The 18,288-nt window shown below is 47.5% G+C and overlaps 1 pseudogene; it reads right to left on the bottom strand.

Annotated features, from left to right (window-relative positions):
* Positions 1-16,736, bottom strand: part of LOC138356121 (man(5)GlcNAc(2)-PP-dolichol translocation protein RFT1-like) — a 30,638-nt pseudogene extending 13,902 nt beyond the window's left edge.
* Between the last annotated feature and the right edge of the window lie 1,552 nt (positions 16,737-18,288).

The raw sequence follows: 18,288 nt of genomic DNA, 5'->3' as shown, positions 1-18,288 counted from the left end.
CCTAACAGATGCAGACGGGCCACCACGACCCGGGTAAGGCATGTGAACACGCGAGGTGCCAGATTCAACCTGAATGGGAGACAACAAAAGCGTTAACACTGATGCACTACAACAAAACTGAGCCAGTTCCGGAACCCCAGATAAATAGGGACGTGTCAATATGCGTCCTTGAGGTCCAGGGACACCAAGCGCCCGGCCCCATCAGAAGCCGAACCTGGGACAGAGTGGTCATCCGAAACCAGGGGCAAGGGTTTAGACGGGACAAGTCCAGAATGAACCGAAGGTCTGCACAGTCCCTCTTCGGAACTGGAAACAGGCAGGAAACCCACCTGAGAGACATCAACATTTCGACTATGCCCAAGAGCACCCACTTCAAGATGATCAGACAGAGCGCAGGAGAGGAAGCCTGCCTCATCAGCCCCGAACCCCCCAAAGTAGGAGGAGCCACCCAACGCCATCACAGGCCGAGAGAAACGACCCGAAAAGCCCATAAATCGTAAGACCAGGCGTGAGCGAACAGAGCAAGCCTTCCCCCCACCACCCCGTCAATGGGGCGAACCGTGAAATGGCCACTGCTCCTTATGAGAACCCAAAATGCGCGCAGACTGAACATCGCGCCGACCAGGCGGTCAGGACCGCAGGCAGCACTGGCACCGAACCCGACACCTGTAGTCAACCTCGATGAACGGAACCTCGAGCCCTAGCATGACCCCGCCGGGAAGGAATTTTCATGCTTGAAGTTTTTCAATGTCTTCAGCTGAGGTAATTTTCATACTGATTTTTGTGTCATCTGTAAAGGACGATATGAAGCTGTGACTTGTATTTTGTCTATATCTGATACGAGAATAAGGAAAAGCAGCGGTGCAAATACTGTACCCTGAGGTACAGAGCTTTTAACTGCGCTTGGACTCATTTTATATGGTTGACTGTTACTCGCTGAGTCCTGTTTGACAGAAAACTGAGTATCCAGCATCCTACTTTACTGGTTATTCCCATTGACTTCATTTTGTGTGCTATCACTCCATGGTCACATTTATCGAAAGCCTTCAAGAAGTCCGCGTATATCACATCAGCATTCTGTTTTTCTTCTAATGCCTCAGTGACTTTGTCGTAGTGATCAAGTAGCTGTGAGAGGCACGATCTTCTCGCTCAAAATTCATGTTGGCCTGGGTTGTGAATGTCATTGGTCTCCATGAATTTGGTGACCTGACTCCTAATCACTCTCTCAAATACTTTTATTATGTGTGACGTTAGTGCAACTGGTCTATAATTCTTTGCCAATGCTTTGCTCCCTCCCTTGTGTAGAGGGGCTATGTCTGCTACTTTAAAATGCATCTGGTATCTCCCCCGTGTCCAAGCTCTTCCTCCACACTATACTGAGTGTGAGTGTGAAAGGATTTCATAGCACAGGTTAGGGAAGGTAGATTATGGAGGATTATGTTTACAAAGTTGTTTGGCAATTCGTAGTTTACAAACAACTTTTAAAAATGAGGATTGAGTGGTTTTCCGTGTTTGCTTGGCTCAGGTGATTCACCTCAGAATTGGGTTAATCAATGATTTCCATAAGCTCATCAACCATGATAGAGGGGCAAGTGAAAATGATTCTTGTCTCACCAGAAGCCTGGTGTTAGCTGAAGGGAATTATCAAGGGTAGCAACCCCAGATAAACCAACCAATGATCTATAAGCCAATTAAGATATAAACAATAAACTTTATTGCATGCAATAGTTAATATATAAAAGCAAATGTATTAGCTTACCAACAGTTTTCCTTGCTTCCATTTGGGAAAAAGTTGCCTTATTTCTCGAACTGGTAGCTGTTTGGCATTTTCTTTACTGCAGAATATCTTAAAAAACAGCCCGTAATATGACGCACAATAAAATAACGAGCCCAAAATATGACTGACACCGTACACAAAGACAGCTTGCATGGGCCACAAATACACAAAAGCTGCCAGAAGAATAGATCGCAGTACCTGCATTAGGCCCTCTATCACAACCTGTAATAAGAAAAATATTAAAGGAAAATGACTTACAAATCTTACAGCTAAAACAAGGTTTATGAATTAAAAAAAAAAACGTTGAATGTAATGCAACGTCACTTTCTGGGTGAGCCCCGGAGGCTCCCCAGAGCATACCGGGCTGATATGTATGTATTAGACCGTGGCATCAGTCGATTGGAGTTCTTGCCTACCAGGGACCATGTATTTGGAAGCATTCCGTGTCTGGCCACTACAGCCATCAGTTCTGAGGTCAAACATAAAAAAACACAAAAAAAAAAAATGCCAACAAGAGGGAGGGAGGGTGCCAGGGAACCTTCGGGGCTCACCCAGAAAATGGCGTTTCATTACATTCAATGTTGGTTTGATTACAGCCAATATTACAGCCAATGTTGGCTCCTCTCCTGATGGGAGGAGCCCCATCAGCTAACCCCAGAGCTAACTATCAACAGAGGAAAAATATGGGGACTTACCCGGGAGGCAGTCGCTGCTCACTCAACTCGAAGTTGAGACAACTGGCTGTAACCGCCGACCTAAAACGACACAGGCCCGACTAGGCCCAGGAACGTTTACGAGATACCGAGCAGCCAGGACCCTGTTCGACCGACAAAATCCTCGAGCCCGAATGTCAGCCCCAGGACATATTGCCAAACACGGCAGCAAGAGCACCGAACTTGCGAACATCATGAGCCAGGGGATAGACCCTGCAGACGACCAGGGAGACCCACACCCGCGAACAGGGAAGAAGGGAAACCGGATCAACCCAAAAGGCATCCCCGGACAAAGAAGCCGTGGCGCACAAATAACGGCGAAGGGCCGCAACCGGACACAAAACATGATACACCCCCGGACTGACCGACCAAGCATCAAAAACCCAAGGATCCCTCTGGAAAGCAGGAGGGAAAGTCTCATTCTTTGCCAGAAAAGAAGGAGACGGCTGCAGATGGACAAACCGATCGCCACGACCGAAAGAGCAGACACCCCTGTACCGGAGGAGAGCATGAAGCTCACCGACCCGACCCCCAGAGGCCAATGCCAACAGAAAAAGAGCCTTCAAGAAGCAATCCTGAACCAAAGGGGCCACAACAAACCAAGAAAAAGAAAGAAATGAGAGCACCTTATCCAATGACCAGGACAGCTCAGGCAGAGCATGAGCAGGCCGGAGGTGAAACAATGCACGAGAAAGCTTGCGAAATGGCGCAGACATAACGTCAATACTGAAAGCAAGCTCAAGCGGCTCCGCCAGCGCAGCACGATATGAGGCGACAATGTTAGACATAAAATGATGGTCCTGGAACAACCAAGAGAGAGAAAGGACAACACAACCCTAACAGACAGCAAAACATAATGACAAAGACGCAGAAAGAAACAAAAGGACCGCCAGGAAACTTCATACTGACGCCTAAAAGAAGTCTGCAGGTGAGACACTAACAAGGAAGCCACCTGATCACCATAGAGATGATAAACCCGAGTCAAAAATACCATACGTGAAGACTCGAGGAGAAGATCGAACCAGCCACGTGACGCACCGGTCCGATCTGCTAAAACAGGCGGAGCCGCGGTAAAACCTCCGGGTTTGGACACCGAGCAAGCAGCGCCTGAAACCACCGCTGGGCCGGCCACCACGGGGCCAAGAGGACAACTTTCCCCTAGTAAGTATCCAAGCGAGTCAGGACCTGGAGCAACAGCTGAACCGGGGGGAAAGAGGTACAGGAACCCCCACCTCGACCAGTCCTGCCAAAAGACATCAACCTGGTCAGGACTGGGAGCGGTCGGCCGAGCGGACAGCATGCTGGGCTTGTGGTCCTGGGTTCGATCCCAGGCGCCGGCGAGAAACAATGGGCAGAGTTTCTTTCACCCTATGCCCCTGTTACCTAGCAGTAAAATAGGTACCTGGGCGTTAGTCAGCTGTCACGGGCTGCTTCCTGGGGGTGGATGCCTGGTCGAGGACCGGGCCGCGGGGACACTAAAAAGCCCCGAAATCATCTCAAGATAACCTCAAGATAACCCCGACGGCCTCGCAGTCGGGGAAGGGCAACACATATATGGGAAGGCACCTCGACCACACCGATGTGAAGAGCTCCACCTTGGGGCCCCTGAACCTCCGGCAAAGCCAAAGGAAGGAGTCGGCGTCGACCATCCATTCCGTGGAAGGGGGAACGAAACAAGACAGCCCGTCGGCCAGGACAGACACTCCCGCACGTGAACAGCCAGGAGAGCTAAACCCTGAGAACTCAGCAGATTAGTCACCCTAAGCGACGAGCACCAAAGAGCCAAGGACCGCATCGAACTCCCCCAGTTCAGGCAATGAACCACTGGGGAGCAGTCCGAATGAAGCCGGATCGTCAATCCGTGGGCGACCCGAACCCTCTGCAGCGCAAACCACACCTCCGCGAACTCCCGCACCGTACTGTGAGCCTGACCGAAGGACGGACCCCACCGTCCCTGGCTGGCCTGGCGAGCACTGGTCACAATGCCCCAGCTGAGAGATGACGTGTCCGTGAACACAACAAGCGAAGGGCTCAGGCAGGCGCCAAGGCACTGATCCACGAAAAACCCAAAGAGGAAGCCGGCGATGCAGCAGCCGACGCAAGGTCCCAAGAGTCCGAATCCAGTGATTGCGAGAAAGGCGGAAGGGATGTCCCCAAAGGAACCAGAAGAGCCGACGAAGCCAAACCTGACCCGTCGGGTAGACCATCATCATGAAGTTCAGGATCCCGCACAGTCCCTCGAACAACTGCCGAGTGACCCGGGAGCCCCCAGAAACAGGCACATACGGGACCGCAGCCACAGGAGAGACAACGGAGGAAGAGACAAGGAAGCGGTCCAAGAGTCCCATACAAGACCCAGCCAGGTCCGAATCTGGGAGGGAACCAAATGGGACTTCCTCCAATTCACCAAGAATCCAAACCTGGCGAGCTGGGAAAGAACCAAATCCCTGGCTAGCTAACAAGAGGACTGGCTGGGAGCCCAAACCAGCCAGTCGCTGAGGTAGGACCACAGCCTACTGGGGACCACAAGCCAGAACCTGGTCCCCTCAGAGAGGCACAGGGAGCAATGACCCTGGAAGATCCCCATGGTTGGGGGTTTTCCTTATCTACCATCGACTGGGGTTAGGCACCCCAGAAAGGTAGGCATAACAAAACAGACCCCACATGATAAGAAAATTGAAACCAAAAACCAAACAGAGGGGTAGAAACTTCTTCCAATCTCAAGCAAACAAGCAAATGGGGCGACTGCAAGGTGTGAACCTTGCAGTCGCCCCGAGAGGAAGGGGGAAGCCCCAAGGGAGGAACGGGGAGTCCTGGACCCCCCCTGCACGCCGGCTACCTAGCACTCCAGTTCGGAAGCTAAGCATCAAAACAATGCAAAAAAAAAAAAAAAAAAAAAATGTCGACTGGAGGGAGGGTGCCAGGGAGCCTCTGGGGCTCACCCAGAAAATTGTGTTTCATCACATTTAATGCTGGTTTTCTGTGGGGAGCCCCTTTGGCTTCCTGGAGCTACCTAACCAAAGATAAGGAAAAGAGGGACTTACCTGGTAGGCAGCCGCCACACACTCCTCAACACGAAATCGAAACAACTGGCGGCAACCTACGATCCAAAGCAACACATGAGTGTCCAGGAGCAGGAACATTAACCAAATATCAGGCAGCTAGGACCCTGTTTGACCTCCAAAATCCCTGCACCCGAATATCAGTCCAAGACATATTGTCAAACATCGCAGCCAAAGCAGCAAACTTCCTAACGTCATGAGCACGAGGATAGATTGTAGGCTGCCTTGACTTAATTCTGCAGACGACTTGGGAGACCCAAGCCCAGGAACAGGGAATGTGGTTAACAGGATCAACGCAAAGGGCATCCCAGGCCACTGAATCCGAGGCCCGCAACCGGACACAAAACATGATGCACCCCCAGCTTGACCAACCAAGCATCAATGACCCAAGGACCCCTCGGGGGAGCAGTCGTCTCGTTCTTCTCCAGAAAAGAAGGAGAAGGTTGCAACCGAACAAACCAACCAACCAACCAACCAACGGCATTCAAAATCACACTGAATTGTAACCTGAAAAGCTGAATGGCCACCAGGATAGGAAATTCTGGTACTGCATATACATGAAGCATAAATGAAGCAGTGGCCTTGCATAGAACCGAAGTTCCAGGGAACCCTAATACACTATGCTGAAAAATTAAGTTGCATAAGGGTCCCAGCAGAGGCTTGTCTGACCTAAAATACACCACACAAATGAGGAAGAAGGTAAACCACTTTAGGCAAATCATAGATTCTCAGACTTCTCATCTCATAGAGAAAGCCAGATTCTGGTCCTGGCCTCAAATAAGTCAACATGGGTCGAGTCCTGGTACAATTCCTAAGGCTTAGCTATACCAGTGCATAAATACTAGTATAGGGTGGGGGGTCTTGCCAAAAACAATGTTTTCATTCACTGTCACTGTCTAATAAATATCTTATATAGTATGTGACCATGCTATCAGGGTTATATTTTATGTACTCAGTTAAGATGTGGATTCTAAGTTGACCACCACATACAAGAGGCAGGCTCTGTATGGTAATACACAGCATGGTTTATAATGAACTTCACATTCCAAATTCCAAAGCACCAACACTGTCTTAAATTTAGAACATTCCTTAAGAAACTTAAGCCAGAGTCTTCTCTTCTAAGATACTGACATATGCTAACATGCCAGGAGCATTACCACTACATTTTAAGAAAAAATAAGGCTCAAAACTTTCTGAACACCTGTTATAGTTAAGGCAACAACAGTATAAAATACATGTTCAAACTCTTACCTTAGTTTTGCTCCACAGCTGTAACTCTGCAAGGACAAATGGCACCTCAGCTGCTACCTCAACAATAACACTTAAAGCCATGAAGACAACCCCAGCATTGTAGTTCGTGGTTACAGTATCTGGTGGCCTTTCCATTATATATAACCAGATATACCAACTCAGGGCACACACAGGTCCTGACACTAATGTTCTAAGAAAATAAAACAAAATTATTGTAGATATCCTCTTGGCATCAAAGTGCTTAATTAAGGAACTTCTAAATTGAATTTGAAACATCAGTATATTCAATATTTGATATTTCTAATTTCACTTAAAAATACTGTGTTGCTTTAACCAAGGTTAAAACAAAGTTATACAGTACTGGGGGTTCCCAATTCACGTACGTTCAGTCTTTTAAACCTTATTACAAATACCAGTTTGGCCCCCTCATTATTCTATATGAATGCTGCTTATCCAGAAAAATCTCTTAAAAAATCAGTGTTGAATGTAATGAAACGTCATTTTCTGGGTGAGACCCGGAGGCTCCCCGGAACTATCCAGACTGATATGGATATATTAGACTTTGGCCTAGAACTCCATGCACATTGACTGTGTGCATGGAGTGCATGAAGTACATGTCAAAGTGCATGAAGTTCTAGGACTAATGGGGACCATGAGCCAGAACCTAGCCCCCTCTGAGAGGCACAAGGAGCAATGGCCTATAGAAACCCCCATATGGGTGGAAGCCGTCTATGTGTGCCATCGACCGGGTCAAGCATACAGAAAGGTACACGCCCCAAAACAAACCCCCTATTCTGGTTAAAATATTGCTACTAAAAGCCAAACTATTGGATAGAACTCGCCAAATGAAAATGAGCATGATGTCCCCACGTCGCTGCGCCACTGTATGCGCAACCCCCTCCTCCTCCCAGGGATAGGGATGGGGAGCCCCAGACCCTCACCCCAGCTATCCACCCTGCAGTTCTGAGGCTGGATGTCAAAACACGCAAAAAGAACGCCAACCAGAGGGAGAGTTACCGGGAAGCCTCCGGGTATCACCTAGAAAATGGTGTTCCATTACATTCAATGCTGGTTTTCTGTGGGGTGGGGGGGGGGGGGAAGCCCATTGGCTCCCCAGAGCTACTTACCCAAAGATAACATAAGAAGGACAAACCCGGGAGGCGATCAGCAACACAGCAAACATACGAAGCCATGAACATGAGGATAGACTGCAGGCGGGCCAGACCCGGCTCCCAGCGGATGACCTGGGAGACCCGAACCCCAAAACAGGAAAGAAGGGAAACTGGTCAACCCAAGTGTGGCCCTGACCAAGCATTAACAACCGAAGGACCTCTCCGGAAAACAGCAGTCTCATTCTGTGCCAGAAAAGGAGACAGCTGCAAATGAAGAAAACAACTACCGGGACCAAAAAAGCAGAAGCCCCTGCGCCGGAGGAGAGCATGAAGCTCCCCGACCTGACCCCCAAATGCCAACAAAAGAGCCTTCGCCAAACAAACCTGAACCAAAGGGGCCACCACAAACCAAGGAGAAGAGAGGAAGGAGATCACCCGGTTCAATGACCAGGATGGCTCAGGCGGCCCATGAGCAGGCCGGAGGTAAAACAACACACAAGAACAGCTTGTGGAACGGAGCAGAAGTAACATCAATACCGAATGCAAGCTGCAGCCGCTCCACTAGTACCGCATGATACAAGGCGACAGTATTTGGCATAAGATGACGGTCTTGGAACAACCACAAAAGGAAGGACAAAACAACCCTATCCAAGAAAGAAGTACACCTACACAGAGATAAGAAATAATGGAAGGACTGCCAGGAAACCTTCATACTGCTGCCAAGATGAAGCACACAGGTGGGACACCATCAACGAAGCCACCCCGCACATCAAACAAGTGATGATTGACCAGAGTCAGAAAGCCCAAGCGCAAAGACTCGAGAAGAGCGAACCAGCCACATACCGAGCTGTACACATCTGCTGAAAGAAGCAGAGCCACGGGAAGACCTATGGGTTCAGACACCAAGCAAGCAGCGCCTGAAACCAAGGCTGAGCCAGCCACCTAGGGGCCAGAAGGACAACTCTTCCCTGGAAAGTCTCCAATCGAGCCAAGACCTGGAGAAACAGCTCAGCAGACACGTAACCCAAAGAAGGAGGTTACTGCTGGTCACCCTAAGTGACCAGCCCCAAAGAGCCAATGACCGCATCAACCCCCCCCCCCCCAGTTTAGGTAATGAACCACTGGGGAGCAGTCCGAAAGGAGCAGGATTGTCGATCCACGAGTGACCCAAACTCACCGAAGCGACATCCACACAGCCGCAAACTCCCACACTGTGCTGTGAGCCCGATGAAAGGACGGACGCCCACCGTACGTGGCCGGGATGGCCAGGATGGCCCATGACCACTGGTCACAAAGCCCCAGCCAAGAAACGACGCGTCCGTGAACACACCGAGCGAGACCTTGGGGAGGCGCCAAGGCACTGAACGCCAAAAAACCCAGAGGAAGTCGGCGATGCAGCAACTGACGAAAGGCCCCCAGAGGCCGAATCCAATGGTTGCGAGAGGGTGAAGGGAGGTCTCTGAAGGAACCAGAACAGCTGACGAAGCTAAATCCAACCCGCCGGGTAGACCACCATGGTAAAATTCAGGCCCCCACACAAACCCTCAAACAACCGTCTTGTGACCAGGGAGCCCCCAGAATAGGCGAAGGCTGGACCGCAGCCAAAGTAGAGCCCCAAAGGGAGGGACAAGGAAGCGGTCCAAGCGTCACACCAGACTCAGCCAAGTCCAAATCTGAGAGGGAACCAGATGGGACTACCTCCAGTACACCAGGAGCCCGAACCCGAACCCGAACCCAGAGAGCTGGGAAAGAACCAATCCCTGGCGAGTAGACATGCGGACCGGCTGGGAGCCCACACCAGCCAACCGTCGAAGTAGGCCAGAATCCAAGCGCCGAAAAAAACGCAGACGGGGCCACCATGACCCGAGAAAGGCCCATGAAAACGTGAGGTGCCAGATTCAAGCCAAACAGAAGGCAACGAAAACAGTAACCCTGATTGCTCACATCAAAACCAAGCCAGTCCTTGAACCACGGATGAATCAGGACATCCCAAGAAGTGTCCTTGAGGTCCAGGACACCACCATCCAAGAGCCCAGCACCAACAGAAAATGGACCCGAGACTGAGTAGTTAAAGGAGGGGAAGAAAACCCACTTCCTTCCAGGGGAAGGAAAAGGGAAAGTTCAGACAGGACAAGTCCAGAATGACCTGAGGGCCTCGCAGTCCCGTTTCGGAACTAGAAACACATGGGAAAACCACCAGAAAGAGGTGGTCCTTTCGACCACGCCCAAGCAAACCCACTCCGAGATGACCTGACATCACAGAAGAGGAGGCCCGGCCCGCCAACCCCGACCCTCCCGAAGGAGGAGGGACCACCCAACACCACCACAGGGTGCACGAAATGACCCGAAGGGCCCACAAAGAGTTGGACCAGGTGTGAGCAAACAGAGCGAGCCTTCCCCCCCCCCCCCACCACACCCCATCAAAAGGGCGAACCATGAAAGGGCTGATGCCCCTTACAAGAACCCAACCCCCAAAATAGAGAGCTCACCACACTGACCAGACGAAGCCGGTTCTATAAAGGTAACGCCGGCCCCAAAACTAGTACTACTGGCCTACTACAACAGAAAGAACTCCGAGCCCTGGCATTACCCTGCTGGGAAGACCCCCCCATGGGCCCCCCCCCCCTGAGAACCAACAATTCTGACACAGGACAACTAGACAAAGCTGCTTGCAGATACTGCACAACAGCAGACGCTGCAAACAGCAATGGGCAAAAGGTCAAGAAGCCTATGAGACAGGGGCCCAAGCGGATTCCACAGAAGCAGCAAGCACCGCCTGCTGACATGTGAAACGGGAAGCAAAAATAGCAACATCGCATCCCGCATGATCGACGTAAACAGCTCCAACAGTGCAGACAACGCACGCACCGCCGAGGCCAATGCACCAGACCCAGGAGTGGCTCCAAGCGCCTCCACATCCACCTCAAACCAGTCTGAGAACAGTTCGAGAAGGGAACAGAATCGCAAGGTTGAAGCCAACAGGCCACAGGCGTGCAAGTTCTCAGTGACCAATGCAGCCGAAAGAGAAGGAACCTGCACATGAAGTAGCACCACTCCAACATCCCGAGGAAGGGCAGGAGCGAACAAGCATGCACTGAGGGACTCAAACTTGCCCCAGGAAAACCTGAACCACCGTATGAGCCTTGCGCCACTCAAGCGTGCAGGACCGAGAGAATGAATGCACACCTCCAACAAGAAAAAAGTGGCAGTCCGCAAGCCAGGATGACTCCAGAACCTCATAACAAACCCAGAAGGGACAGGAAGCACCATACATGAAAGAAGTTTGATCCATTACGAAGGTATAATCCGGGTCGCACTGGAGGTAAGCTGCAATGGCCTTCACATGGGCGGGATGCAGGTGACCGAAAACCACTGGAAAGACGGGATCGAAGAACTCTCGGGATCACGGAACCAAAACCGGGGAGGGGTAGACACCAAATCCAACTCGTGTGAGGAGGGAAAAAAAAGGGAACCCCCACTCCCTGTAACACCAAGCCTCACTCTGAGGGTACAAAAATTCAAGCGAGGACCAACAGAGCCCAAGGCCCCAAGTCAAACTCCTCCCCCCGCCCCGGGAACCTCCCCACGAGGACCCGGGGGCCGAGCCGTTCCTCCAACCCCCCCCCACCCCTCCCCTCCCCACCCCCCAACTTCTAAAGAAAAAGCAGGCGCAGCGTAAAAGCAGGAACAAAGGGAGGCCCATTGGTCCGACCCAGAAGCTCCTGGTCGGAGGACCAGGCTCGAATGCCTCCGTCACCACAAGCGGAAGGGGACTCGCCGAAACTGCCCAAGTCTTAACACCACTAAACCCAGCCCCAACTCCAAAGCCCTCAGATGCTTTGGAACTGGAAGCAAGGGGGAGGGGAGGGCCAAGATGCATACAGAAGGGGAAGGCCAAGGGGGGGTGCAGATGGAACCAAAGATGAGGCGACTAACATCCCCAAGTCTGGTTCCCTATAAACCAAAGCAGGGCAGCCTTGGGGCATCCGGGGTAGCAACCAACCTAGTGCTCTGCAGCAACCTAAATTGAGCATGCAATGCTGAAGCTGCCCACACCCGCACATCGTGATCATCGGTCTGGGTGAACTGAAGTATGGACAAGCAACAAACTCGCTAGACTCTGGGTCGAATGTGTCAGGCAGCATGATAGAGGCACACCCAGTGAGTGTCACCCAGAGACAAGGGGACAGCGCAAACCTTCAAACTCACACGAAGCGAGAGGGAATCCAGGGGTCACATCCATTGGAACACAGACCTCCCGTGGGGTTTCTACCAAGCTCCCTTCCCCCTCCCGGGGAAGGGGGGGATTGCGCAGACAGCGGTGCAGCGACTTGGTGATGTCATGCTCGTTTGCTTGTTTTCATTTGGGGAGTTCTGTCCACTAGTACGGCTTTCAGTAGCAATATTTTAACCAGAATATGAGCTTGTTTTGGGGCACTTACCTTCTGGGTGCCTGACCCAGTCGATGGCAAAGATAGAATGCCTTCCAACCACACGAGGGTTTCTATGGGTCATTGCTTCTCGTGCCTCTCTGAGGGGGCCAGGTTCTGACTCGTGGTTCCCGGTAGGCCTAGAACTCCAGGCACATTGACTGATGCCAAAGTTCTAATACATTCGTATCAGCCTGGATAGCTCTGGGGAGCCAACGGGGCTCCCCCAGAAATGGCTGACAATAGGGAGGAAGGTGTGTGATGGTGCTCTATGCCTATGCATCACCACTTAGTGATAGTGATGCATCACTAACTGCTGCTGCATCACTTTTCCTCCTTTAGTAACTGGACCTCTTCACTCTTTGAAAAACAAAATCAAAATGAGGCAGAGCAACTCCATCATTCAAAGTAAATAAAACCAGTGTTGAATGTAATGAAATGCCTCTTTCTAGTAGGTCCTTGGTGACTTCCTGAAATGACTTCCCCTTACTGAGTCACATTAGGCATAGGAGTTCTGTTTGACCAGGGACCAGAGTCAGAACCTGATCCTCCCTCACAGAGGCATAAGAGCTGGGGATTATAACCATCGCTATCACAAAGAAAACATCCAGAAACTAAGTGAAGCAATACAGCAACCCATACTCGGGCTAGGCTTGTTAAAGCTGTGGCTGAGCCCCCCTCCCCCATCCCCCAGTGCATTCATAAATTTTAATGCATTTTGTATTTAAATCAGTGTGTTCTCATTTATATATTAATATTATTATATATATAAGTTCTGTGTATTGTTAGGCATAGGTTAGGTAAGGGGTTTAGATTCTGTTGAAGATTATTTATATTTGATGTACGTGGGTGAATCACTTACAGAGTTGTAGTTCAAACAGAGGTGTCATCAGAGCACTGTTCAAAAAATGTTCGAATGTCATCAGTTGACAATATAATTTGATAATTTTTACATAGTTGGAGGTGTTCTTTTCACTGGTTTTGAGACTTCGGTCTCTTTTTGAATCCAATAAAAGTGTTTGGACTCATTGAATTTCAGGTTGTCTTTCCTGGTGAGGTTGCAAAAATAAATGTCACTTCTCCCTAGGCTGATGTGACTCGGCAGATGGTAACCATTTCAATATATAGCCTCAGAGAGCCACAAGAGGTTCCCTCCAGAAAAACCAGGCAATAATAACTAATGTCAACGTACAGAATAATGCTGACTGCATTACCATGGAGATCAACATATGATGATAACTACTCTTTAAGGGTTAAAAGATTTCATGCACTGTACAATAGTTTACAAATGTACTATAGAATAATTCAGCTGTTGACACTGCCATGTCGTGATAGTAGGTTTTGGTGGCAGCTTAGTCAAATAATCCTCACTGAAGCAAACATTTGTTTGATCCATTGAATAATTTGCACTGAACTCAAACTGTTTGGACTATTCAAGATTTCTACTGGAGGGGTTTGTCAGCTCATGGATCCACTGTATGTCCAATGGTAACAAACATACCATGGAATACACTGTTAAAATGCAAGTACAGTAGTAAACAGGCACTATACCCACTAAGGAAACATGTCTTCAGGTGCAGTGAACTGGAGAAATAACATCCAGGCCAAATCAGATGAATGTCTGGCAAAAGTGTGCAGTGGGTCTTGCCAGACCTCTGGGTGGCTGGCATTGCCACCTGGTGGCAGTAGGGAAAGGGACATTAAAGGGTGGTTTCAGCCATTATGAGTTTTGTTTGGCTATTCACATGTTACCAAACACTTCTCTAGTGATTTGTGTTTTTGTGACCATTCTCTCATTTGTTTTACTTCCTCACTGTGGGTTGATTCCTGATCCCCACATGTTCCTCACTTCTATGATATGGCCATAGTTGGATGCCAGGTCAGGTGTAGCCCTCAAATGCCAGTGTTATAGCAAAGCTACTGATGAGCCACCAGAAATATATAAAAATAATAAACACAAATAATGACAGTTATAAGAACATAAGAACAAAGGTAACAGCAGAAGGCCTATTGGCCCATACGAGGCAGCTCCTATTTATAGCCACCCCAATTCCACACATATACATGTCCACCCCACGCTTAAAACAATTAAAGGACCCCACCTCCATCACATTACGCGGTAATTGGTTCCACAAACCAACAACCCTGTTACCGAACCAGTATTTACCAAAGTTTTTCCTAAATCTAAACTTATCCAAATTATGCCCATTGTTTCGTGTTCTGTCTTGTGTTGATACATTTAATACCCTATTAATATCCCCTTTGTTATGTCCATTCATCCACTTGTAAACCTCTATCATGTCACCCTTAACTCTTTGCCTTTCCAGTCAATACAATTTAAGCTTTGTTAATCTTTCTTCATATGACACGTTTCTAATTTGGGGAATTAACTTTGTCATCCTATGCTGGACACATTCAAGTGAATTTATATCCATTCTATAGTACGGCAACCAAAACAAATAACTTACCCAATCAACTTACTTACCCAAAACACTTATCACTTACCCAATCCAAATAAGATTGATAACTTTGTGAATTTCCCCAAATTCTTTAGAGCTTAGTGCTGCTCGCCTGAAAGCCTCCCGTGACAGCAAAAGTCCCGTGGAATACAGTAGGTGAAGTCGAACAGTCATAACAGCAAACACCTCCGACTGACGTGGCGCACAATAAAGGCATTCAGAATGAAAGACAGGATTCGTAGTCCAACCTTCCAGAGATGCATCATACATTAGTGCATTTACATAAATTTATTTAGCAGCTAATTTTTCCTATAATTTTTCCCATTAAGCAGTTTCTTTGTAATGATAATTCAATGGAATTTCCTGTCCAAATATTTGGAATGGCTCAATGCTGGATTAGCATTAGGAAAAAATATATTGTTGTACCATTTATGTATACAGTACAATGTAGTAGAGTATAAGCAATGTAAAAAAAAATCATAATACTAATTATTATTTTTATTAATTCATATAATTTAGCCAATGATACTGTATACTTTCACTTACTTGTAAAATCATGTCATAGGTGGCTGACACAACTGCCCCTTTCTTTAATTCTTTTGGGTCCGACATCTTTATAGCTCATGAAGATTTCTGAAATAAAAGTATTATACAGTATAACAAATTATTGCTATTGTATGTAAACATCATTCTTTCGTCTACATCATATGCTAGCAGCATTTTGAAGAATATATGACAACTTTCAAAGTTATGTAAAGGTGCCAGTTCAGGGGTAACTTTATCCTGTGCTACTTTTTCTCAGAGTCCCTTGTAGCTCCACGAAGCTATCTCACTGACCCAACTACTAGGTTACATCAGCAGCAGAATTCTGTTTGGTCTACCAGGGACCAGAGCCAGAACCTGGCTCTCTTCGCAGAGATGCAGAGAGCAGGTGACGCTCTGCCACCCCACCGGAAAAGGATTCGGCAAGTCAATGCGTGAATACAGACCTATGCTGGGTTCAAAGAGACCAAAGCCTCGAAACTGTTAAACCCTCTCAAACAATGTCAACAAATGATCGAATCTCTCTTAAATCAGCACAAGCTTGTTAGCATTAGCCCCCCTGCAACTTACTGCCAGCGTTTGGGGGGGTTACTGGAGCTCCAGGTCTTCCTAGCCCTCCAAGCCAGTTCTGACGCTGATGTGAACACAATTGGTTGTCAACTATGTTCCCCAGATTATCTACAAGCCATGTGGGTACAACTACTTCTAAGCTAAATTCCAAACATCCTTGGGCTTTGTTCTGTGGGGCTATTTGGTTGGTACTGTTCTATATTTTAGTTAGCTTCATGAGCATGTTTCCTGTCCAGTTTGTGTTGTGTGGACCTAGTTCGTAGCATACTTGGAGTTTCACGTGTTCATGGCTACCTTCTGTGTGTGCTCCCTAGTACTGCCCCTGCACCAACAGTTCTCTTCTCTGGTGTGTTTGGGAGGTTGCTCTTTAGAGGCTGGATCACCAGGGTGGGAACCTTATCTTGGGTGTCAGGGGTCTTTTGCCCTCTTCTGTCTAGACCTTTGCTTGATGGTAAACGTTTTGGCCAGTTGGGGCACACTGGGGGGTTCGCAAACTTGTTTTACACAGCATGCCAAGCTTGGTCTTCACAGCCTCGTTGATTAGGCTGTATCAGTCACGAGTAGATTGGCCTGGGTATCTCCTCCAGATAAGTGCAAGTTATTTTATCTTTTCTTCTTTGTAACACGTGCAGCTTGCACAAAGGATTTCCTCTTTCCTTCTTTGCCTTATTTGTGAAACGTACAGTTTGCATAAAGGATTTCCCCCTTTTAGAATTATAACAGCACGAGTAGTCCTGCTGTAAGACCCAAGACACAGCCCCGATAGGGATAGATTTACTCCAGTCAGTCGAGTGTTGTGAAACTGAAAACGTCAGAAGCTCGCTTGTGGTACCAAATCAGTGTTATCATTTTCTTTGGTTAGTTACATGTAAAATAAAAAACGAAATTCAAATAAAAATAAAAATAATAAAAATATATGTTTATTCATATGTAAAAGTACATACATAGAAGATGAGTTACAAACATAATGTTGGATTTATAGATAGAGCTAGTAAATACAGTACCTAGTCACTAATACGTACAGCGTTTCGGGCAAGGCGCGATGTGTAAATAATAATAATAATAATAATAACATTAAATTTAGGAAAAGTACATACATAGATACAGAGTTACAAACATTCTGATTGATTTATAGATAGAACTAGTACATACAATACCTAAAGCCACTAGTACACATAGCGTTACGGGCAAGGTGAGGTGGGGAAAAACAGACTAAAACTTAATAGTAATTGAGCTTAAAGTATAAATTGCGTTGAAAGAATAAATAAAATAAAAAAGGAGGGAACATGGTAGAAATAGCCATATACAAGTTGGTCAACAAACAGCATTGTTTAAAAAATTGTAAGACATGGGTTGATATTTAGAAGTAAGGTAGGTTACATGGAGTTAATTAGGTTAGTACTTAGTTTTCATCTTAAACTGGTTGAGAGGTACAATCTTTGACATAATTGGGAAGGTCATTCCACATTCTGGGTCCCTTGATTTGTAGAGCATTCCTAGTTTGATTAAGTCTTACTCTTGGAATATCAAATAGGTATTTGTTTCTGGTGTGGTGCACATGAGTTCTGTTACAACCTTCTAGGAAGCGTTGAAGGTCATGATTGACATTACAATTCAGAATTTTAAATATATAGAGTACACAAGAGAGGATGTGCAGTGATTTAATATCTAACATATTCAGAGATTTGAGTAAGGGTACTGAGTGCTGTCTGGGGCCAGAGTTAGATATTGTCCTAATAGCAGCTTTGTGTTGGGTAATTAGAGGACGTAAATGATTTTGGGTAGTAGAACCCCAAACACAAATACCATAGTTGAGATAAGGATAGATGAGATAAGGCTTTAGGCATTGTATGTACTAGTTCAATTTCTTTCTTTATTATGCACCCCATTCCCATCCCGTGGGAGGTGATGTAAAGGATTACAGAGGCACTACACACACTCTCATACATACATGTACATATATATATATACGTATACATATATAATATATATACATACACATACATATCTAATCACTCACACAAATATACACATCAATAATCTTTTGTGTCACAAGTGATTCAACAAGAGGCTCACAACAGTCACTATACAAGGCACTTTACATCTATGGTGAGTCACACAGTTGCTAGTCTTGCTGTACTCCCACCCAACTGGGCGCAGCTTTACAGTCCATGTGCTCCACACCCACCCAACTGCGGCAGCTTTACGGTCATGTGCTCCACACCCACCCAACTGGCGGCAGCTTTACAGTCATGTGCATTCATTACCTACATAAGCAAATTTTGGATACTTCGCTAAGATTCCGGACAGTACATCAGTATGAATGAAGTACTTACACATTTCTTGGACACTATTGATGATGTTTCTCTAA

This window comes from Procambarus clarkii, chromosome 70, assembly GCF_040958095.1.
Source record: "Procambarus clarkii isolate CNS0578487 chromosome 70, FALCON_Pclarkii_2.0, whole genome shotgun sequence".
NCBI classification, from domain to species: domain Eukaryota; kingdom Metazoa; phylum Arthropoda; class Malacostraca; order Decapoda; family Cambaridae; genus Procambarus; species Procambarus clarkii.
This window is presented reverse-complemented; position numbering and strand designations above follow the sequence as displayed.